This window comes from Dipodomys merriami, unplaced genomic scaffold (assembly GCF_024711535.1).
Source record: "Dipodomys merriami isolate MVZ:Mamm:240054 unplaced genomic scaffold, mDipMer1.0.p SCAF_10, whole genome shotgun sequence".
Taxonomy (NCBI): Eukaryota; Metazoa; Chordata; class Mammalia; order Rodentia; family Heteromyidae; genus Dipodomys; species Dipodomys merriami.
Window position 1 is genome coordinate 23,240,234 of NW_027202271.1, and position 23,807 is coordinate 23,264,040.

The 23,807-nt window shown below is 40.5% G+C and overlaps 1 protein-coding gene and 1 long non-coding RNA gene across 6 annotated transcripts in view; one reads left to right on the forward strand and one right to left on the reverse strand.

The window, feature by feature from the left end:
- Positions 1-2,634: 2,634 nt before the first annotated feature.
- Positions 2,635-20,335, reverse strand: LOC138803693 (uncharacterized). Of its 3 annotated transcripts, XR_011365010.1 has the most exons (8): positions 15,326-15,363; positions 13,554-13,605; positions 12,951-13,012; positions 12,142-12,302; positions 8,342-11,203; positions 6,310-6,533; positions 4,853-5,004; positions 2,635-3,079 (listed from the first exon to the last, which is right to left on the reverse strand). It is a non-coding gene; the product is annotated as an uncharacterized lncRNA (long non-coding RNA). The 3 variants fall into 3 exon arrangements; XR_011365011.1 differs by lacking the exons at positions 13,554-13,605; positions 15,326-15,363 and adding an exon at positions 20,249-20,335 and having other exon boundaries at positions 8,342-8,512; XR_011365007.1 differs by lacking the exons at positions 13,554-13,605; positions 15,326-15,363 and adding an exon at positions 20,249-20,335.
- Slc16a7 (solute carrier family 16 member 7) overlaps positions 20,326-23,807 on the forward strand; it is a 144,716-nt gene continuing 141,234 nt past the window's right edge. For 2 of the 3 annotated variants that reach the window (XM_069987744.1, XM_069987728.1), the window contains exon 1: positions 20,326-20,413. The gene's annotated coding sequence lies outside the window, so the exon portion shown is untranslated. The remainder of the gene's footprint in view (positions 20,414-23,807) is intronic. The other variant, XM_069987734.1, reaches the window with a different exon arrangement.

Consider the following 23,807-nt stretch of genomic DNA (forward strand, 5'->3'; position numbering starts at 1 on the left):
CAAATGAATAGTAGTTAAACAAACAAGAAAACAGAAAAGAGAGATGGAATGTGTCACTTGTTTCAGGAATGAGTAAGCCATTTTATGTATGCACAAGATAAACAAAGTAGTTATTTTATAAATGAAAGTGCAAACTCCGAGTGAGGATAGAAGTGGGCTAAGTGAGGGGCCAAGGTAAAACTACTTTCTATTCCAAAGCACCATTTCCATTTCCCTCCATCCCCAGGAGTTACTTGTGTAGAGTTTCCTTTCCATTCTTGCCCTTTAGATGCTAATTTATTTCATGCCTCCATATTTGGTTAACTTCTATTTCCTACTTTGGTAACCTCATGCTTTCTAGTGATGAAAATTCAATTTGTATCAAAGGCTTCCTTCCTTCCTTCCTTCCTTCCTTCCTTCCTTCCTTCCTTCCTTCCTTCCTTCCTTCCTTCCTCCTTCCCTTCCTTCCTTCCTTCCTTCCTTCCTTCCTTCCTTCCTTCCTTCCTTCCTTCCTTCCTTCCTTCCTTCTTTCCCTCCCTCCTTCCCTTCCTTCCTTCCTTCCTTCCTTCCTTCTTTCCTTCCTTCCCTCTCTCCTTCCCTCCCTCCTTCCCTTCCTTCCTTCCTTCCTTCCTTCCTTCCTTCCTTCCTTCCTTCCTTCCTTCCTTGCTTCCTTCCTTCCTTCCTGCCTGCCTGCCTGCCTGTCTTCTTTCTTTCTTTCTTTCTTTCTTTCTTTCTTTCTTTCTTTCTTTCTTTCTTTCTTTCTTTCTTTCTTTCTTTCTTTCTTTCTTTCTTTCACATCAGTTGCAGTTGCATGCTGGATATTTTCACTTAAAACCCCAACTTTCTATTTCCAAAAAAGAATGTTTCCATTAAGGGAAAATCTCTTAACAGACTGATTTTGGTACACAGCCTTACTTCTTATGCAGTACCACAAATACAGTCTTGAATGATTCCTTGGCTGCTTATTCTTCTGTCACACTCTCAACCTCATCTTCCCATGTACTTACACATCACCATCATCATTATCATTTTTATCACTAGTCTGTGAATAATTTTTTTGTCCAGGATACTGCTAAAATTTCTTGCTTAACAAGCAAGACTGGATGTGCAGTACAGTTGCCTACTTATTATTCTCTACTACTCCATAATTCTTCCACTTGTCATTTAGAGAATTTTTAATAGTTATAGTTTTAATATCTAGTTTTATGTTTTCTTAACATATCTGTCTCCACCAGAATACAAATTTCTCAAGAACCAATCTTAGGCTTCAATCCTCACAAATATTTATTAATGGAACACACTCATTGCTTGATGTAGATTGATTATGCTTAGAAGCAGGAATTGTTAAACCAGGTCCCATAGATAAAATCTACCAGCCACTACTTTCTCTAACCCCTGACTGAATTTAGCATTGTTTTTAAACCAGTAAATCATGATGATACCTATAGCTCTGACATTCATGAAATCATAGACATTCTCTCATATTAAATTTAAGCTGTTGAAGCTATGTTGAAATATTTTAAGTCCAAGCTACTTTAGAAGATATTAACCATTAATTGTGCTGCTGGACACTGATGGCTCATGTCTGTCATCTTAGCCACTAAAACCCTTGAGATTCCAGCATCACAGTTCCATGCTACACCAGGCAGGAAAGTCTTTGAAACTCTTATCTCCAGATAACCACCAAAAATGCCAGAAATGAAGCTGTAGGCTCGAATGGTGGAGTACTAACCTTGAGCAAAAGAACTCAGGAACAGAGCCCAGACCCTGAGTCCAAGCTCCAGTACTGGCATAAAATATAATAATAATAATAATAATAATAATAATAATAATAACAATAATAGGAAGAAGAAGAAGAAGATTACAAACAAAGACAAAGAAACATAATTAAAAATAAACATATCTAACATCATTCAATAAATGGTTCTCATTCATCTCCATGCCTACAACCTAGGAACCTAGTCTTACAGCATTGTCATTAACCTCAGGATGCTTGCAATCTGGTATCTTGACTCAACAATACTGATTGGTTGTGTGACATTAGCATGGCATTTAAAATCGGTGTGTGTCAGTCTCCTAACATACAAACTGGAAGAAAAGTCCTGAGTTTGTTATGAATGTAAAAAGAGATAATGGACATTCAAGTTTTAACACAACTCCCAACACATAATGAGTACTAATAAAATAACTGCTGTTTCTATTATTTGCTCTATCTAATAAAATTTCAATATATATTTGTGAAGTCATTGATCCCATTATTGAGATTACAGATCGACCTGACTAGTAAAAATAAAAAAGTAGAAGACACCATACTTACTTAAATTCACAGAAGCACCTTCAAATGTAATTGCAGTAAAATATGTCTACTTTTGTGTACAATGACTACTTAATCACCTATTTCAAGTTTTAACTTGTAAGGAACAACAGTCAATTACTACCTAGTATTTTATTTTGTGCCTATCAAATGATACTCATGAGGTAATTCTTTTTTTTAATAAGTTTTTTTAATTGTGAAAATACTGTACAGAGTGGTTACAGTTACATGAGCAAGGTAATGAGTACATTTCTGATCTAGCATTGTTGCCTCCTCCTTTGTTTTTCCCCTACCATCCCTTCCCTCCCACCCCACAACTACACTTCCCCCCTCCACGCCTAAATTGTAAACTTCATTTTTCAACACAGTGTCTTGACCCATTGTTACTATGGGTCAATCTGTATCCCTATTTAAACATTCTGTTTTTTTCCCTTCTCCTCCCTAAATTAGATGGACATCAAATACAGTGAAAACAGGGGTTATACCGTGGGGAGTAATAGCAGATAAGGAAGACATGGGAACAACTTTATTGGAGAATTTACACACAACATTACAATATTTCTACCTGGAAAGAGAATGCTAATTCAAAAGCACTGAATATTTTCAAGATAGAAATTTAAATAAGAAATACTAGAAATAAATACTGAAGCAAATCAATTGGAACTATGAACTAATTATCAATATGACCTTCTTAGTAACATTCCCCCCCCAAAAAAAAAACAGATAGGGGATATTTTAATCCATCCTTACATCATAGACATTGTCCATTGTTCTCCTTGGGTTCTCCTGAGGAAAACAAAAAATAGTAAAGATGTTTTCATTCAGTAAAGTAAATAATGCTGCATACCTGATCTCTTTTCTCAGACTATCAAAAGGTAAAATAGCACATGACTGCCTTTTTTTCAAAACCACCCTCTCCTATTACAATGTAGGCTAGATTGGAAAACATCACATGAACTACAAAGTGTTGCCATAGTTGAAAAGCAAACATGGGTGTATATTAATGTCTTGAAAGGATTTCCCAGAAGAATTGCCATTGTATTTCACAGTGGGAAATGGATCCAGTACTTTAAATAGATATGAATCTTGCTTTATATGCCATACCAGAGTCTAATATAGTTTCTATGTAGCCTTTGCCTTTTTTTCTAATGTACTTATTTTAAAATTTGTAAATAAAAAATGTATATACATATTATGTTCACCATGATGCCTTGAAAACACCCCCCACAAACACACACACATCACTGAGTATGTTATTCAGCATATATACATCACTTTACACAGTTATCATTTTTATGGTAGGATTCTTTTATATCCACTTTCTTAGCATTCCTAAGAATATTATCATCACTAACTGTCATCCCCATATAAAAAAGTAGAAGAGTGATTATCAAGGGCTAGCTTATGACTATATTTAGATATGATAAGAGCTAAATCCAAAGGACCTATTCCATAGCATATTGATGGAAGTTGGTGATATGTACATGTTCACTTTTCAGTCTTTGCTTTCACTGGAAATGTTTCACAAGCAGATAACCCTGAAACCCTTTCTTACAAAGAGTAACATACTGAAGGAAGAATAAGATCAGAAGTAGATAAGGAAATCATTGAGAAGGTTATTGTAAACATCCCAGTGAAGATTCATGAGAGAATGAATTAGGACTAATATCTACTGTCCAAAAATAATCTTTTCCATCATTGATAACATTTTAACAAAAGTTCTAGTAGCAAATATATATCTTGTTAAGTGGACGTACAATATATTGAGGCCGTAAGCCCATTTCAATATAAAACTTACAGGGGGAAAAGTAGGTGATAAACGCTGAAGTACTAGAGTTGAAACATAAACTCATTTGAGTTCATGAGTCCTGGAGCCTCTCTCTGGTTTACAGTTTTTACATGGGGAATGTTTGAGAACCTTAGAGCAATGAACTCTGAGAAAGACAGAGCTAGCTTGACTGATTGGAGAAGGCAGGAGGTAAGGCCCAGAGCCAGGCAAAGAAGCAGCTAGATTAGCACGTCATCTGAGGTAAGACACTCACCTCTGGTGAATGGAAGGTACTCCAGGACTTGCCAAAGAGTGATTTCTGAGGATTACTCTCATGCCACTAAATTAAGAGTCTGTGTAAGGTACTAGTTACGATTGTAAAAGGCAAGACAGTTTCAAAAGAAAGAAACAAAGCTACACAGGTTTTTTGTTTTGTTTTGTTTTTTGATTTTTGTTTTTTTGTTTCTTAGTTTGTTTTTGTTTTTAGAACAGCCACAGGCTGAGGGTAGAGCTAATGAACTGATCTCTTGGTTGTGGTTGTGGTGGAGGAGATGGATCAAATTTGTCACAATTTGTAAGATTTGTGGCGATTTTGGTGAATTGCAAAGCCCGAATAACGTATTTTAAATCAACAGGATTCCCTTAGAAAGACGAGCCAGCTACGGAAAGCAGAAAAACACTTACACGTGAGAGATTTAGCCCATTTCTAAAAAAAGTTAAAGTACCATGCCTGAACTTAGAGAAGACTCAGTGTTTAGAAAGGGGAAAGAGTATGAGAACTGTGCGCTCACCTTGGTGTTCCTTTCATTGTAGTTAACTGCTGGCTTAACGCTACTGTGCATACTTCATGTGCAGGAATTTCCTGTGGTTCTGTGTCTTCGATGTGGATCCAAAGACGAAGATAAAAGAGTACCGCCTAAAAGGGCTTCTCACGGGGTGGTTCCTTCAGAAATAAACAATGGCCCTGGTTTAGTGGGCCAGGTGTTTATTAGAGAAAGAGAGTAGGTAGGGCTGGGTTGAGGCAGAGGTCCAACTGTGCCAGAGGTCCATCAGTTCACGTGCAATACACTCTAGAGAAAGCTGAGGAGATCCACACGTGCATCCGTTGTCCCCCCAAACCCAACCTGCCTAAGATGTCCAGCATTGGGACAAAATTACCAGGCCAGTAATTACCCCTGCCTCATTCAGCAGCTGGATGCAGGCGAAGCAATTTGCTAGGCCAACAGTGGAAGATGTGCTGTCTGTAGGTGGCATTTCCTACAGCCAGACTTTTCCTGGAAGAGAAGCTGAGTGTTACCCCTTCTAGTCTACCGCCATATTGGCATCCCTTTCTCTGTGGATGCTCAGTAAGCAGTTCTTAGCGGTGGACCCTGGTGGGCCTGTCTTTCTGAGAAGCATGGAAACCTATTGAGATAATCAATAGCTCTTGGAAATGCAGTCCTGCCTGATGCCATAGCTCAAACTCTTAGCTATCTTTGTCCTCCACTATGCTTTATTTATCCCCCCCCCAGGTTGTGGGGCTTGAATTCAGGGCCTGGGTGCTGTCCCTGAGCCTCTTTGTGCTCAAGGCTAGGGCTCTACCACTTGAGCCACAGCATCACTTATGGTTTTGGAGTGGTTAATTGGAGATAAGAGTCTCACAGGGACTTTTCTGCCAGGGCTGGCTTCAAACCACGATCCTCAGATCTCAGCCTCCTATGTAACTAAGATTACAGGCATGAGCCAGCAGTGCCTGGCTCTCAACTATGCTTTTTAAATTTCCCTTTCCTTCAAATACTGTCTTGCCTGACCTTAGTGGCTTACTTGGTGGTGTGGACCTGATGCCCGAGGCCCTGGTGACTAGATACTTGTTTTATGTATTCTATATGTTTTATATATTCTATATGTTCCAGTATCAAGTCTAAAGAGGGTTTGCCAGTTTCAAAGGCTTTGCCTTGGCCTTCCCACTATGATATCTTTTGCCTGAAGGACTGAGTTTCTACTGTAGGAGTTTCCAATGCTATACAGTTGATAATGATTGCATACCACTGTCCCCTCAAAATCCCTGCGTTGTAATCCTGCCCCTCAACGTTGATGGTTATGTAGAGGTGGGGGGTCATAGAAACATATTTGGAATTAGGTGAGAAGATGGCTTGGGATTAGTGCTTTTGTAGGCAGAAACCAGAGCTCCTCCATGTTGATGAGGTGCAGATATGTAAGAAGGTGACTACCGGTAATGTAAAATGCAGGCCCGAAGCAAAAACCTTACCAAGCTGGCGCCCAGGTCTTGAACTTGAAGCCTGTAGAACTATGTGAAGTAAATGCTTGTTGGTTTCGCCAGTCAATCTGTAGTGTTCTGTCATAGCAGTCCAAGAATTCAGATAGTGGTGTTTTCATCTCAGAGAGGAAATTGACACTGAGTAGGCCCACTGTCACAGGGGACTCGTGGAGGTGGCTCTGGGCATAAGTACTTAGAATCCATGTGTCCAAACTCTGCAAAGAGCATGGTTAACACATTGAATCTCTAGGTGTCAAGGTTAACTCACTTATACACTCTGTTCATTAGTGATTACAATACAGATATATATTCTCGGTCTTAACAAATGGATGTAGGGTCTTGTGGGAAAACATTATGAAAATCATTTAAGAATAGTTATCTTGATTTTGTTGGCAGTTTTGTGTTTTGAATTTAGAGTCTTGTACTTGTTAGGCAAGTACTCTACCCCTGAGCTTCAGTCCTTTTCTCCACTTCTTATCACCACCACCATCATCATCATCATCATCACCATCATCATTTGTATACTAATTATTTGTGCTGTTCCTTGGGCTTGAATTCAGGGCCTGGGACAGTGGTCCCTGAGTTTTCTTTTTCAAGGCTAGTACTCTATTACTTGAACCACAGCTCCACTTCTAGGTTTTCAGTGATTAATGGGAGACAAGGATCTCATGAACTTTCCTCCTGGGCTGGGTTTGGACCATGATCCTAAGATCTCAGCCTTTGGAGTAGCTAGCATTACAGGCTTGAGACAGCTCATGTGGCTTACACTCATTATTTTTAAGATTGGGTCTGATTTCTCATATTGTTTTAAGTTTCTCATAATATGTAGAGTGAAAGGCGTCCCCAGTTTCTTCTACTGACATGGAGCTTAGTTGACTCTCCTGGCCAGGATGGCCTGGTACCATGACCCTTCTGCTCACAGTTTTCCCAAACTTGAATTACAGGCATGAGCCACTGACACCTAGCTTAATGGTTTTGCAGAACTGTGATTCCTAGGAAACATCAGCCACTGTAATGAAAGTGGTCTACTTCAAAAAACTGTCATAGGCCGGGCACTGGTAACTCATGCCTGTTATCCTAGCTACTCAGGAGGCTGAGATCTGAGAATTAGGATTGAAAGCAAGTGAGGGCAGGGACGTCCATGTGACTTTTATTTTATTTTATTTATTTTTAGTGATGTACAGAAGAGTTACAGCTACATAAGTAAGGTAATAAGTACATTCCTTATCAAACTTGTTACCCCTTCTCTCATTTTTCTCCCACTTCCCCACCCTCCAACCTTTTCCCCCAAGTCATACAGATCATTGCTGTTGCATTGGTTCCCCCTTGTCCTTTGTCTCACTATTCTGTTGTTTCCCTTCCCTTCTCTAATTCAAATAAATGTATATACAATAGCAGGGTACCAAAATAAAATACAATGATAATAGGTGATATACCATGGGGGAAGAACATACAAAAGAAACCAAAAAAAAATCACATGGTACATTAAAAACAACAACAGCAAAGAAAAACCTCTTGTGTCCATATCTTGGAGTTCATTTCCCTTAGCATTATCTTATGTAGTCATATGCACATAGCTATTGTGCTATTTTACTCATCTGCTAAGAGTATCCTACACGTATACTAATTATTGCAAATAAGGGAAACCATGGGACCTATGTTTCTCTGGGTCTGGCTTACTTCATTTAATATGATTTTTTCCAAATCCTTCCATTTCCTTTCAAATGGATGGTATCATTCTTTCTGATGGAAGCATAGAATTCCAGGTAACTCTTACCTCTAATAAACTACTTAGATAAAGCCAGAAGTGGCTCTGTGGCTCAAGTGGTAGAATACTAGCTTTGCCCACAAGGAGCATAGGGCTAGCACTCAGGCCCCGAGTTCAAGCCTCCGGACTGCCCATCCCCCGATTAAAAAAGAAACCACAATGAAAAAACAAAACCTGGTGTAGGATTGGATGCTAGGACTTTATGATAGTTTTATAATGAAGTGATTGCTTCTGCTTCACCTCCCAATAATCTACCTTTTGCTGGTTCAAGATGCGTAGCATCCTTGCCAACTTTCTCATTTGTCCTTCAGCATTTCATGTCACACTGATCATCTCAATAATGCTCTTGATGATTCCTCCAAGGATTTGCAAGCTTCTTGGACATCTCCATAGTTGCAGGGTCCTAATTTCCAGTGGGTGCTAGTCCTGAAATACATTGGCCAAGGGCTTCAGCAGCCTTGTCAGTGAGCCATGGTGGGTACCAACCACTTCTGAACCAAGGAGAATGGTCACTGTGAACATCTTAATAATGCTTCTCCCTCTCTTTTTTAAAAAAAATATTTGTTTTTATGATCTTTAAGCAGTTGTACAAGGCATTGCCATTTAACAAAGCACTTTTGAATACAATGCATTTCTCCCCTACATATTCCTTACCCTCACTCTTCTTAATTTTGTAGGATATACATTGAATTTTTGCCTCTCTGGCCAGCACGTTCCTAATGGCTTTGTTAAATGCCGTGCTTTATAAGGCTCCCTGTAGATTATAATTATGTTATAATTTTTTATTTTTATTTTTTTTTATTTTTTGTTAGTCATGGGGCTTGAACTCTGGGCTTAGGCACTGTCCCTGCACTCTTCAGCTCAAGGCAAGCCCTCTACTGCTTGAGCTACAGCGCCACTTCTGGTTTTCTGGTGGTTTATTGGAGATAAGAGTCTCACGGACTTTCCTGCCCGGGCTGTCTTTAAACCATGATCCTCAGATCTCAGCCTCCTGAGTAGCTAGGATTACAGGCGTGAGCCATCGATACCTGGCTGTTATAATTTTTTTTTGTGAAGATGTGTGTGTGTGTGTGTGTGTGTGTGTGTGTGTGTGTGTGCGCGCGCGCGTGTGTGTATTCCTATAGCGTCACATCCTGAGATTGTTTTTTAATGTTTTTCCTTCACCATCTATGATTGTCAATTCAGTTATTTTTGCATTGCTTAAATCAATGTGATGGCTTATTTTATGTGTCAATTAGATAGTACCAGTTGTTCAGTCAAATACTAGTCTTGGAGTTGTTGTGAAGGTATATTTTAGGTGTGACCAACATTTTGCTCAGTATTAAACTGACATAACTGAGATCTCTTGGGGAAGATGGAATTCTGCCTCTAGAATGCTGCCTTCAGACTTAAGAATGATAGCTTGCCCCTGTCTATTTCAGATTTTCTAGCTACTTACCGTGTGTCAGCCAATTCCTCCAAGTAAAACTTCTTTTCTGTCTCTGCTTGTTACTCTTTTTCTCTCATTGTGAAATGCAAGCACTCTGCGGAAGGAGCTGGTATCAGATATGACTTCTGGTAGCTAAAGCAGAACTTAATGTTGCTGACGTGTGGAGGCTGCCAGCTAACCACATTGAAATTGGCCTGGAAGTCCTTTCAGAGGAGTATGGAGAATCACAGCTGTGCCTGCCACATGGCATACAATTTCCAAATACAGGAAATATAGCCCAAACAAGATACCTACAACAAATAACAAACTGCCTGTTGCTCATCCTGAACTGCAGATCTGATTTTCCTGGTGGAAAATATAAGGGAGTCCACTTGTTAGGCCGGATGTTTCTATGATCATTCTAGTACTGGTTTCTAATCAGAGGAAGTATAACAGGAAAAGAGCTGAGGTGGACAGAGTGCTATAACATAGATATAGCTTGAGCTGTCCCTGAAAGATTGGTATGTTGGAAGTTTGTTCTCAGTGTGGTAGGGAACCTTTATGATCTGGGTCTGGGGACAGATATTTGTTTGTGTTTTGGGGAGGCATTGTCCTTAGAAGTGATTAAAGTAGTTGACATAGAACCCCAGTTAATTCTTGTGAAAGCAATTAATTAAAAGAACAACTCTGGCCCCTGAATCTCTTCAGCTTCTGGTCATGTAATCTCTCCAGGCACTCACCATGATGTCATATGATGTCAGTGGAAGACTCTTTTTAGAAGTTAGCAGATCTTTTTGAATCTCTATGATTGTGTACCTGATTTCCTTCTTTTCCGTCTACTCTCTCTCCCTCACCCCTTCTCTATCTTTTTCCCAGTACTAGAGTTTGAATTCAGGAACTTCTAACCTCAGCTATCTTTTGTTTTGGTATTTTTTAGCTAGCATATCACTTCTTGCCCAGGTATATACCTGAGCCACAATCTGTTTATTTTAGGCATTCCATGGTAGCTAAGATTGTGTGTGTGTGTGTGTGTGTGTGTGTGTGTGTGTGTGTGTCCCACTGTATGCAGTAATTTGTTGGAAAGGAGATTTGCAAGTACTACTCTAAGGCTAGCCTTGAATTACAGTCCTTCCATTCTCAGTCTTCTAATGATCTGTGATTATATAAATGAACAGCCAGTGGTTGACTTTAACCTCTTTTCTTTATAAGTACCCATCCTCAGGTATTTTTTGTTAAAATAACCAAAACTAGACTAAGACAATGTAGCAAGTCATGTTTTTTAAAAGTGTTCACATTTCCCATTCTGTTTTCAACCATCTATCCCTGCCAGTCCCCATCTAGAGGTAGAACATAATTTATCTTCCTTTATAGTAGGTAGAACATGTTCCCCAAGGTGTTCATACCTTGAGCCGTAAAGCCTGTGACTATGTTGTTAGGGAACAAAAAGGAGTTTAAGGATCTAGGGTTAAAGGCAGGAGATTGTCCATTTGGCACCAATCTAATCTAATCAAATGAGCCTCAAAAGTAGAGAAGTTTGTTTTTTTGTTTTTTTTTTTCCAGTGGGAAACAGAACAAGGACACGCAGGGGAACCTAGGCCTGCATTACACTTGCTCAAGTAGACCTGTGATTGAAGAAGTATTCAGTTGTGTTCTTGTTTTCTAGTCTTTCCAGCTGGGGCTGCAGGGGTTGTAGGACAGACCAGTAATTCCTGTTCAGCAAACAAAACCAATGAGCTTGATAAGACTGTGGTTGGTGTGTACTGCTATGGTTCTGTTTATACCAAAATAGTAACTGCAGCAGAAAGGAAGGTGAAAACAAAATCCTTCAAATAAAAAGAGGGATAACCTTTGAAAATCCTATATACTTGAGTGGAAAAGAGATAAAATTATCTCTTGGTTATGGGAAAGAAATTCATTCGTCAATGATTGAGTGACAGGAGATGATATTTTCTTTCCATTACTCAACAACTGTATCTATAGTTCCTAAATGATAAATTGTTCTTCTTATAGTCAACCAGAGAGATCTATCTTATTTTAATAAGGATATTTGAAGTACGATGCAATGAAGTGATTAATTTTCCTACAGAAAGCTATTTCTGGATTTTTTCCAGTTACTCGATTTGTCTCTTAAGATGATGAATGAAATAAGCTTTCATTACTTTATTTTATTTCTGATGGGCTATTCCATTTCCTAAATATGTACATATGTTATATATAATAATGTCATCTTTTATTTTTATTGAGCTTCATAATTTACAAAGCAATTTCATTTATATTATCTTTTCAATCCTTCATAATGGCCAAAGTAGTTTGTATTACTTATGAAGAAAGTAAGGTTTAAACATTTTTGTAGCTTTTTGGTGCCAATCTATTGCATTACTGAAATGGACAACTAGGCCTAAATTCATCCATAGAGATGCCTAATTTTATAATTATTTCAGAAATTATATTGCTTTTTAAGTAATAAATCCCATAGGTTTTGTGTATTTAAAAAAATCAAAGTTTTAAACCATGCTCACAAAATTAATCACAGATGTTGATACTAGAATCTAATTATCCATCAAGTTGTGAATTGTAACATGGTGGTAGGTATTTTCAGTCATTAAATACTACCCAACAATGAAAGGAACAATCTACTGTTACTTACCTACAATCCACAGACAATTTTTAAAAAGACACGCAGTTCCAAAGAAGTCAAATACAAAATAGGACATAAAATACTCCTTATTTAGCATCTGCAATAGGGTAAACCAACACCGTTATGATGAGGAAAACCAAATCAGTGATCATTCTTCGTTGTGGACAAGCCTAATGAAAAAATGGAGATATGAATTTTCAGGTAACAAACTGAAAATGAAAATGTTGATATCACAGAAATGAACCCCCAGCCTCATAAAACTAGCATCAGTTTAATTAAGCAACTATGAAAATTGCAACTGTGCCAGAATGAGATTCTCATTATCATCAGAATTTCATCTGTATTCTATTGTGGGAGGAGAGTCTAATTATGAATCATGTACAAAGGCTTGGTATATATGATGTAGACCGTTATGGGTATGTAGATCATTATTGGTATGATTCACCATCCTTGGGTGACAGGCTCTGGGACTTGTGGACATGTTGGAGACGGTGCAGTTATTATTATGGCTGGGAGTGTGGCAGACCAGACTGCATCACTGATGATAACAGTAACATTCTCTTCCTAGCTTTGAAGAAGTCAGATGCCATGTTGTGAGGGGTTTGTGGGAATGAAACTTACATGTAGCCTCCAGCAACTAGCAGAAAAAATTTTCCATAGATTGCAATAACAAAACAAAACAAAACAACCCCCCCAAAATATAAACAACAACAACAAAACGGACTCTCAGTCTTACAAGGAAATAAATTTTACTGACAGGCTTGGCAATCTTGAACATAGACTCTAAGCTCCAGATGAGAATTCATTTTAGGAAATACCTCGTTTGATTGTGATAGTCTCCTGAGCAGAGAATCAGCTAGGCTCTCTCCAGACTTCTAATCTGTAAAATAATAAATGGGCATTTTTTAACTTAAAAAAAAAGTCAGATCAATGAATGCCACTCAATAAAGACAAATATTCCCAAACTGTCTTTAAATGCCACAATGCTAGGCCTATTTTGACAAACGAAGTTCCGATAATTTAAGAAAACACAAACAAAATGCAAGTACTGAAAGTGGCTACCATTGTTAGGCTCCAGTTCAAATCTCAGCTTCAAAGAACAAAGGCACAAACCAAGAAACCTGAAACCCACATTATACTTGTTATAGAACTCATAGAGAATATACCATGAAACTAAATCATAACAAGGCATACTTAGTCATCGCCATCATTCAATTCCCATAAAAATTAAGTAGTATTAAGAAATTAACTTGCATTATGAAGAGGACAAAAATCCTGGCAGATAGAAAGCTGGAGAAAAAAAAAAAACAGTGTAAAGTGACAACTTTAAACAAGGAAACAAAGCAACTGTTGCCAAAAACTTAACTAACCAAGCAATGTGCAGGTGAGTGTATTTGTCAGGAAACTCTCTTATGACTTACAAGATATTATGTTAGTGAACGCAGTAGCTAACCCTCCAAGGACATTGTAGGCCTGTGGCAAGTTACACAAAGATTAGAATCTAAGCAGATAAATTTTAGTCACATTTCATCAATCATCTCAATTTGTATTGTTTTGCAAAATAGGAGAAGTAAAGTTAATTATCAAAAATACTTTTAATATTTTCAGAAAGCATATTTAATAGGGGTTTAACAGTGCAAAAAATCTATATAATTTTTTTAATTGAAGTACTTGATTACTTGTAGGTATTATAGGACTTTAGAAAGGAAAGCTAATTCTTAATGGACTCAAATTAAAGGACTGCAAAGTAAAGAGACCTCCTTCCCTAGACCATATGTACAGTAAAAGGTACTAAAGCCACCTAGGTTCCTAGATACTTTATTCAATCATAGACTCATTCAGTGCCACTCACTAAGTATTAAATACTCTTAAGACAGCTGGTTAGAAGGACTCTGTCTGAAAAGTTATAGTATATGATGAAAACTTTAAATCCAAGTTTCTCTGGGCTTTCAGAATAATCAGAATATTCAGATGAATCATGTATACAAGACTAGCACCCTTTCAGCTTAGTTTATGCATAATAATAAATGAAGTATAAAGTTAGAAAAAGATTAGAGGGTTAATACATAATCCACTGAGCTATTTGGGGGGCTCTAAAAGTTATTTCTTTCAACAACAACAAAAAATCACTTGTTCCATGATCCAGTGGCTCAGGTCTGTAATTGTATCTACTCAGGAGACTGAGATCTGAGGACTGCAGTTTGAAGCTAGCCCTGGCAGGAAAGTCCTTGAGACTCTTATCTCCAATTAATCCCCCAAAGCTCTTAAGTCGTTGTGTGGCTCAAGTGGTAGAATTCTCCTTTGAGCACAAAAGCTCAAGGACAGCACTTAGGCTCTGAGTTCAAGCCCCAGGACACTGCCCTGCCCCCCTTTCTTTTTCTCTCTTGCTCTCTTTCTTTCTTTCTCTCTTTCTTTCTTTCTTTCTCTCTGTCTCTCTGTCTCTCTCTGTCTCTCTCTGTCTCTCTCTCTCTCTCTCTCTCTCTCTCTCTCTCTCTCTCTCTCTCTCTCTCTCTCTCTCACACACACACACACACACACATATACACACACCCCTACTTTTGCTATTGTATAATTTTAATTGACAAGCATAGCCTACAGCCATGTTCAATGCCATTGGCTTAGTCTTTTTAATGCATTATAAAACCACACTGGATTTGCATTCCCCCCAATCCTATGTGAGGCTTCCACAGGCGATATTTCCAACGTAATCCACGCAGATGTGCTGAAAATGTAAAGGCAGCAGCAGTGCCCAGATGCCATTGCTTCTTTGTGCAGTCGACGAAAGCATGTCAGAGCAATCACATTCACAGCTGCTAGTCAGCTCCAATCTCCATCGCAGTGGGCAGCCACTGGACGGTAGGTGTACATTTGTTCCCACTCTGGTAGATAGGACTATTAGGACATTGAACCTTTTGTCCTCAGTGAAAACAAATCTATTGTGTGCAGTTTACACATAGGCAAGCTTACTCTGGTCTTGTGGTGTATTGCTATGCAAAGGCTACTATGTGAGTTTGGAGGTCATGAGCGTTATCTATTTAGTTTTAGTCTCAAGAGCATTTTAAAGCATTGACAAAAATGTAACATGTCATTGGGGTTTTATGCCATCATTATTTAAAATCTTATTAAAGACTATATTGTTCAGAATATGTTTTCATGTTAAATAAAGAGTAAAATTTCAGCATTTTCCTCTTACACAAGCTAACTGGTTTTTCTTCAAGCGATTCCATTTTGTCATTACTCCATCAGAAATACAGTACTGCAAGGAAGAAAGGCAGAAGTAAGTCCAGGAAGCCTTAACTCCCATTACCTAAAAATTATAAGCCATTTCAACTCATACTCTAGTATTTAGAAAAACACAAGCTTCTGGAAGTGGTGGTGTGGCTTAAGTGGTAGTCCATTCTCCTTGAGCCAAAGAGTTCGAGGACAACACTCAGGCCCAGAGTTCAAGCCCCACGACCGATTTTTTTTTTAAGGGAAGTAAAAATACAAGCTTCCAATATAAGTAGGAAGGAAGCCAAGGAATAAGGAGCGATATGGACAATGGGTTTTGTGAGCACCAAGAACCAGACATTATTTGTTAGGTTTTTAAAAAGAGGTAGCCAAGTAAGAACAGCACCACGCACGTGGTATTCAGGTAAGGGGTAGGTTTATTCAGTAGACCTGCCAGGACCAGGCCAGGTTGGCACTCCACAAGGCTGGGAAATGCCTGGGAAAGACCTGAGAAAGAGAGAGAGCTGGGAAAAGAGGTGGGAAAGAGATGGGAAAGAAGAGAGCTGGGAAAGAGAGCAGGGAAAGAGAGAGAGCTGGGAAAAGGAGCTAAGAGAGCTGGGAAAGAGAAGAGAAGGAAAGAGCTGAGAAAGAGCGAGAAAGAGCGTCAGGGCCTGGGCTAGGCCTTATCTAGGATATGGGTGGAGAAAGGTGTGGCCACATCAAATTCAGATGTGACCTCAGCAGATGCAGATGTGACCTCTTCCAGGTGTGCCAGTTGCCTAGGTAACGCAGGTACTGGGTGGAGACTTTGCTGCGAGGAGGGTGGAGTCTGCTCCCCATCCAGAGGCGAACCTTACATTATTATCTTTCTATTAGTCAGAATTTGTGCTGGGTACTAGAAGATTTCAGAGAAGATTCTTATTTTATTTTATTTGGGGGTGGGGTGGGGAATAGTGGACTTCACACTTGCAAAACAAGTGTTCTACCACCTGAGCCATGCCTCAAACCCTGCTGTTCTGTGTGTGTGTGTGTGTGTGTGTGTGTGTGTGTGTGTGTGTGTGTGTGTGTGTGTGTGTGTGTGTGTGTGTGTGTGTGTGTGTGTGTGTGTGTGTGTATGTGTGTATTGGTTCTGGAGTTTGAACTCAGGGCCTAAGTGCTGACCCTGAGCTTTTGTGCACAAGGCTTTAGCATTATCACTTGATTACTTGAGTTACAGTTCTTCTTCCAGCTTTTTGATAGTTAACTAAAGATAAAAATCACATGGATTTTCCTACTTCATCTGGCTTTGAACCTCAATCATCAGCTCTCAGTCTTCTTAGTAGTTAGGACTACAGGAGTGAGCCACAAGCCTGGATTCTGGTTATTTTTGAGAAGAGGTCTCAGTTTTCATTGGGATCAGGAATTTGATCTGCTTGTTTGTGTTTCCAACAGTAGCTATGTTGACAGATACCCACCACCCTCACACTTTTTGCCTAGGATGATCTAGAATCATGACCCTCCTGATCTCTACCACCTAAATAGCTAGGATTACAGGTATGAGCCACTGGTGCTCAAACCATCTTTGTTTTCAAATAACCTAAAAGATTGACAAGCAGATAAAAATATTTTCTCTGGTAAAAGAATATTGTGAAGCCAAAAAAAATCACAACCCAAACTGAGGCATAAACTGTATTTTATGAGAAACTATTTTATAAAGGAAGTTAGAATCAATCTTCATGGGTTAATAAGGAGTCCATGAAATGCTACCAAACTGATGATCCAGTTGCTGGCCCTAAAGGGGGTGAAAGATTTAGAGAAGTTTGATATAGGTTGAAGTTTAAAGAATGAGAATTGACAGAAAGATGTGAGAAGAAATTGTATGTCTGATTCGTGAATGTGAGGTAAGCTGGGGAGAAAGCTGTGGCAATACTGGCACTTAGGATTTTCGACTTTGTATGTCATGCATGTACTCACTGATGAACTGATTTGTGGACTATGAGTTTCTGAAAAGGGAACTATATCACATTCTTTTTTTTCTCCTATTATTGTTTCACTTTATGGGTAGATATCTAAGAGAAATTTTTTCAAATTTGTTCAAAGCCAGCCTGGGCAGGAAAGTCCTTGAGACTCTTATCTCCAATAAACTACTCAAAAAAGCCAGAAGTGGCACTGTGGCTCAAGTGGTAGAGTGCTAGCCTTGAGCAAAAAGAAACTCAGGGACAGCACTCAGGCCAAGTTCAAGCCCCGGAACTGGCACATACACAAAAAAAGCAAACTTGCTAAAGTATGGCTTAATGCTGTCAGTAGTGACGGATAACTACAGGCCAAGAACAAAGATTGTTCTAAAAAGGAGAGCGGGCATAAAAGAAAAATTAAAAGAGAAGGAAAAAGGCAAAGGGCAGAAATTCAGGACATGTATCATCTTTGTTCTTCTTCCTTTTTGGAAAGGATAGAAAAATGACGCCTGAGCTGGAACAATATGTCAATGGCCAATGCTCAAGTTTGTGACCTTGAAGATTGTCTTTATGTTGTTTCATCCAAAGTTTATCATCCTTTTTTTAACCTTAAGATGAAATGTTTATAATCATGGTTAGACAGTCTCTCCTTTTCAAATACTTAGTATGTGTTATATAAATATTTGCAGGTTTTAGGATTAAACACTACAGCTCTTTAAAGACTATTCTGCCCTAGATTTTTGGTTTTCAGAACACATCTTTGTTCCAAACATTTTGAAGTTATTAATAACCAACATTGTTTCCTCTCTGTAGTGAATATGATTGAATACTGACATTATGTGCTAACATAGTGTATACTAGCATATTGTGCTATTGAACATTAATATGGTGTGTACTGGCATGGTATGTTATTGAATATGAACATGGTATGTACTGACCTAGTGTGTTATTGAATGTTATTGAATATGAACATGGTGTGTACTGACCTAGTGTGTTATTGAATGTTAACATAGTGTGTACTGGCATAGTGTGCTATTAAAAACTGACATAGTGTATACTGACGTAGTGTGCTATGAAATACAGACATGATGTGTTATTGATATGTTAGTCTATTAAATAGAAATATATTGAATGTACGTGTGCTGTGAAATAATGTGAAAGGTTAAATGAGGAGTCAGAAGTTAGAAGCTAGAATTATGGAATGGGTAGATAAGAACGCACCCAGAGAGGCTGCAGAGCCATCACCAAGCCAGCCATACCCTCATCCATAACCAGACCTTGACCAGAAGCACAGCTGTCACCAAAGACAACCCTGGTAATCAGACATAGCCAGAAACAAAGGGCCAGCCTAAAACATAAAAACCCATGGCAGTAGAGACCCAGCAAAGTGGCCAGTTCTTCCTTCAGTGGCTCAGAGCAGCCCTGAGGATACATTCAATAGACTCCCCTAGACCTCCGGACCAAGTGACCTGCCACTTGAGCTTCCCTGGGTGTGAGGCATGCTTAGGAGGCTTAGGCCTCGGAGTTAGTCATTGGTCTTGATGGTATTTGAAGTGCTTAAATAAATTAAGTGATCCATTAAGTCTAAGCATATTGCTGTAGACATGCATACTCATCACACTCTCTTAACATCTTCCAGTCCCTTCATGTGTCATCTGACTTACATCTTAGGAAAACAATAAAAAGTTGACATCATTTCTATTTTGCAGCTTCTGATACTGAACTTTAAAGCTTTGTGCCTGTCCATGGTCTAGTTTTGGCAAAATAAGGTGATGTGAACTTCCCAAGTGGTTTTTATACCTTTATGTCAATCTCCTATCTATAATATATTAATAACCATGACTATCTATCTTCGTAGAAAACTGTACTACAAATTCTTAAAACAAGTCCTGTAGCTCTATGTCAGAGTGTGGGCCTAGCAAGTACAAAATGCTAAGTTCAGTCCTTCACACTGCCAGAAAACAAAGCATGAAGCCAAGTTCTCAATTGCAAACCTCCAGTTATTCTTCTGGGCAGTTTCTTTATCTCTAAGTAGCAATTCAAGTTAAAGAAATTTTAAAAATATATGTGCTTACATGTTTATTTTCAGCCCTTCCTCTTTCCAACTTCCCCAACAAGTGGATTTTAGACAGGGAAAGAAACCAAACCAGTAAACGGAGGGAAAGACCATTTTCCTCAGTAGTATTATTTGTGGTCAAATAACTGGATCCCTTCTTGGAGAATTAAATAATTGGAGTAACTAATATTAAAGGCAACTATTCACCATGACTTCCTTTTTTTCTTCTTTTTGTTTCTTCTTTTCCTTTCAAGGGCTGTTCTGTGTGCCTTTCTTCTTAATGAGTTTATCTTTATCTGGGTAAGCGGTGGCTGAGAAGTCTCCACCGCCCCCTTTCACCCCGCTCCAAGCCCTGACTCCCCCTCAAAAGTCCTTAAGTCAATAAACCTCTCAACCCTTTCTATCAATGAGCTCCTAATGAGGATTTTCTCGTTCCTCTGCTTTCTGCCCAGAGTCTCTCTTCCAGAGGTTGCTCAACGAGGCAAGCTGAAGCTACCTCTCACCTGCCTCCCAAGTTAGGCGCCAAAGACTTTTGCAAAACAAAACAAAACACAACACAACACAAAACCAAACGTGTCAGGGCCAATGGGGAACCGGAGATCTCTCCGGGTCAAAACTAAAATCCGAAGTGGAGTGCCACAAGCCATCCTTGAGAAAGCGCCTCTAGCATTGACAGCGGCTCCGAGCATGCTCAGTCTGTCTCCTCTCACCCACCCTCCCCTCCCCGTAGCGGCCCCACCCCCCACCCCCCTCCAAGCCCGAGCCCAGCCCGCGCCTAGCCCACGCCCAGCCCCGCGGTCCTCCTTCCTGCACCCCTGGCCCAGCGCGCGCTCCGGGGCACCCGCGAACGCGTTCTTCATTCCGCCTCACCCTGCGTCCTTCTCCTCCTCCTCCCCTCCCCCTCCTCTCCCTTCACCTCCTCCTCCTCCTCCTCGGGCTGCAGCGGGCGAGGACACGTCAGGGGACATAAATAAATAAATAATTCCATTCACCGGGTGACAGCGTGGTGAACCGGCTGCAGCGCTGGGCCAGGGGGGGCAGGAAGTGGAGAACTGCGGCGCCCACCCGGTGCCAGAATCAGGTAAAGTGAACACCCTCCCCCCCCCCGGGAGGATCGGGATGGGGGGGAGGGAGGAGGGAGAAGAGGAGGAGGAGGAGAAGAGAAAAGTGTGCAAGGCGTCCTTGATCCGAGCTGCCAGAAGAGCCTCACTGGTGTGGTGGACGAATAACGAGCAGCCGTGACACAACGGGCTGTGGTCGCACGCTTTGCAAATGCGCCCTTATATAGACACAGAAAAAATCCACCCCATCGCTGCAGCCGCCGGAGTGCTGCTGGCCCGGGCCGCGTGTGCGCGCGGACAGGGGCGCGGGAGCCGCAGGGGCTGGGGCGGGGGGGGGCGGGGAGCGCGCGCCCGGGTGGTGGACCTGTGGGGTCCCCAATGGGGCCCGAACCTTGACATGGCCCATAGGCCAACAGCTGTCCGCGCTCTCAACTGGGGGCTTCACAAGGTGCTGCTGTGCGCTGCGGTCCCCTGGTCCCCACCAGGAATGTCCCCAATGACCCTTCCCCAGCATCTCACCCAGGACCTGAGCACTCTGGGGTGGGGTCCTTAGCGCAGTGGGTGGAGACGGGGTTGGCGCAAGAGGGAATGTAGGAAACGGTCTGTTTTGCTTTGTTTTTTTTTTTTTTTTCTTTTTTCTCTTTTTTAGCAGATGATTCAAGAGGCTGGAAGGAAGGAGAGGATGAAACACTTGGGTGTTGTCTTCCTTCTGTTTTGGTCCCTAGGCAGCTGGGTGGAGGGGGAGGCAGACAGAAAGGTGGATGCGGGCAAGGCCTGGGGTGGAGGCAAAGGGTTGTGGGGACCCGGTGAAGCCGGGAAGGGCCTGTACTGGCAGGGCTTATGAAGGGCTTCTAGGTTCTCTGCGTCACACTTGGGCCATTGGTCCTGGTCAGGTGGTGCCGGTAGCTGAGAGCCTGCTCACGTGTGAACTGTCTCTTTGCTCTGAAGATTTTATATCGCTCCTTAAATCTTTCTAAGGCCACTTTTTTTTTCTAGGTAGGACCAGGGAAGGAATTTTGTGATATTTTTTCTTTCAGGAAAATTATACTCTCTCTCTCTCTCTCTCTCTCTCTCTCTCTCTCTCTCTCTCTCTCTCTCTCTCTCTCTCTCTCTCTCTCTCTCTCTCTCTCTCTCTCTCACGCACACACACACACACACACACACACACACACACAGAGCAGAAAATAATACTGTCCTGCACGTGTCTCATTTCCTTTTCTGGGAGTATTCCTTTCTCTCTTAGATCCAAAAAGAGATGCAGCAGAGGAATAAAAATAGCCGGCAATGATGAGCATTGCATGTAAAAAGGAGACTGGGAAAGAGGAAATCGTAGGCTCAAATGCTCTTTCCTGGCACCACAGGCTTCCTGGCTTATGCCCACGTAGAACTCACTTGCAAAGTTTTAACCTTCAGGCTAGTTTGAATGTGCCTGTGTCCCTGAACTACCAGTGAACTTAGGAAAAACTGGCTGCAAACTTCCGAGGTGGGTGTGAGCTGCCAAGGGCAGATGAGGGTTGACCAAGGTGACTCATGTTAGCTCTGGTGAAGCAATCCCAGCTCCGCTTTTTGTGTCTGAGCACATCGCAGAATCACTCCGAAGTGAGGGCAATTGAATGAGCTCAGTGAAAGCAACGTTGTAACCATAGGCGACTGTAATGTCTTGTGTAACATTTCCTGAAGTCAGAAAGCACTTTTTTTTTTGGTATATTGTCACATGAACAGTTTGTAGTTATCTACTGTGTACTTCTCCTGCAGTGTGTTTTAATTGTGAGGAGTGGTTTGAAATTGTAACACTAGTTTCTAATGTCCAAATTTGCTCAGGTTATTTCTAGATAGGGTGCACTTAACTCTATTACAGCATCTGGCTTGTATTTTTAGCGTTGAGCCCTCTTAGAGCTCCAGAGGGCAAAATGAACTAAAGCCATGCCTCTTATGGAGAATTATATTCCCAGATGTGAAGGTGAAATAAAAAGGTGTCTCCTGAATGTGCCATGAATGCTGGATTCAAGCACCAGTTTGGGGGAGATTTGAAGCAAAGAAAGGAAGTAAATGCCTAGTAAGACCAAGACTTTTAAGTTTCTACACATTTTGGTAAGGCTGAACTAATGATGAGTAATCTTAGATTCATTTTTATTATCCATAAAGTGGGATTGGTTGGACCTACCTGAAGAACATTGTGATGAATAAACCAGAAAAAAAATGCAAAAAACTAGGTATTGCTGACTTCTATGTTGATTCTAGACACCTTATAGGGATTACTATAATGAATGAATTGAAATCTCAGTCACCTAGAGTAATCTTTCTTGTATCACATTTCCATTTCCTTCCCCCCTCAAACATACGTAATACACATACAATACACACACACACACATTAAAGAGTTTAGAAGTTGTAAGAAATGTTTCTAAAATCTACCAACAGGCAGATTTGAGAAAGTCTTTGGCCTCAGAAATGTGCATATTCACCCTCATGTGTCTGTTAAGGAAGACCATGCAGAAACAATAATGAAGATTTTTCTCCCTGTTCTGAGAGGAGGATACTTCTTCTCTGCAGAATATTTTTGCCAATGCCATGAATCAATTTCTAGTGTTTTAGAGACTAGACTGAGCTACAATTTTTTCTATACTTTGGGCAGACCAACTCACTCATTCCTCAAAGCCTGAAATACAGTAATTTTTTTTTTTTTGTCGGTCATGGGGCTTGAACTCTGGGCCTAGACGCTGCCCCTCAGCTCTTCAGCTCAAGGCGAGCACTCTACCACTTGAGCTACAGTGCCACTTTCATTTTTCTGGTGGTTTATATGGAGGTAGGAGTCCCACGGTCTCTGCTGCCCAGGCTGGCTTTGAACCGCGATCCTCAGATCTCAGCCTCCTGAGTAGCTAGGATTACAGGCGTGAGCCACCAGCGCCCGGCTACAGTAATATTTTTTAACCTCTCTAGAAAGTGCAGCATACATGTGCCACTGCTTTCTGGCAACACATGAAAAACGTATGAGGTACATTTTTTCATAGCCATACTTGCAGAAGAGGGGTTTTGGCATAATTACATGACTTGCCCTGCAGGTATGACCAATGCTTTAGTTCATTTTTGTGTTGCTTTAACAAAACACTTGTTGCTAGATAAGAATTAGAGGAATTTGGTTCATGATACTGACAACTGGAAGGTACAAATAGCATGGTGCATCTCAACAGCATCTCAATAGAACAGAGAAGTAGAAGGGAAAGTGGTACATTTCAAAGAGGTTCAAGTACTGTGGCAGTGGCTTTGTCTTTATGCTAGCTAGTCAATTTCTCATGTATCTAATTCAGTCTTGTCAGTTGGGCATGAATCCTTTAAGAGTGAGGTGCTATCTCTCCAAATATCCCTTAAAGGCCTTAGAATATCCCAACATCATTTTGTAGGGGGGATGAAAAA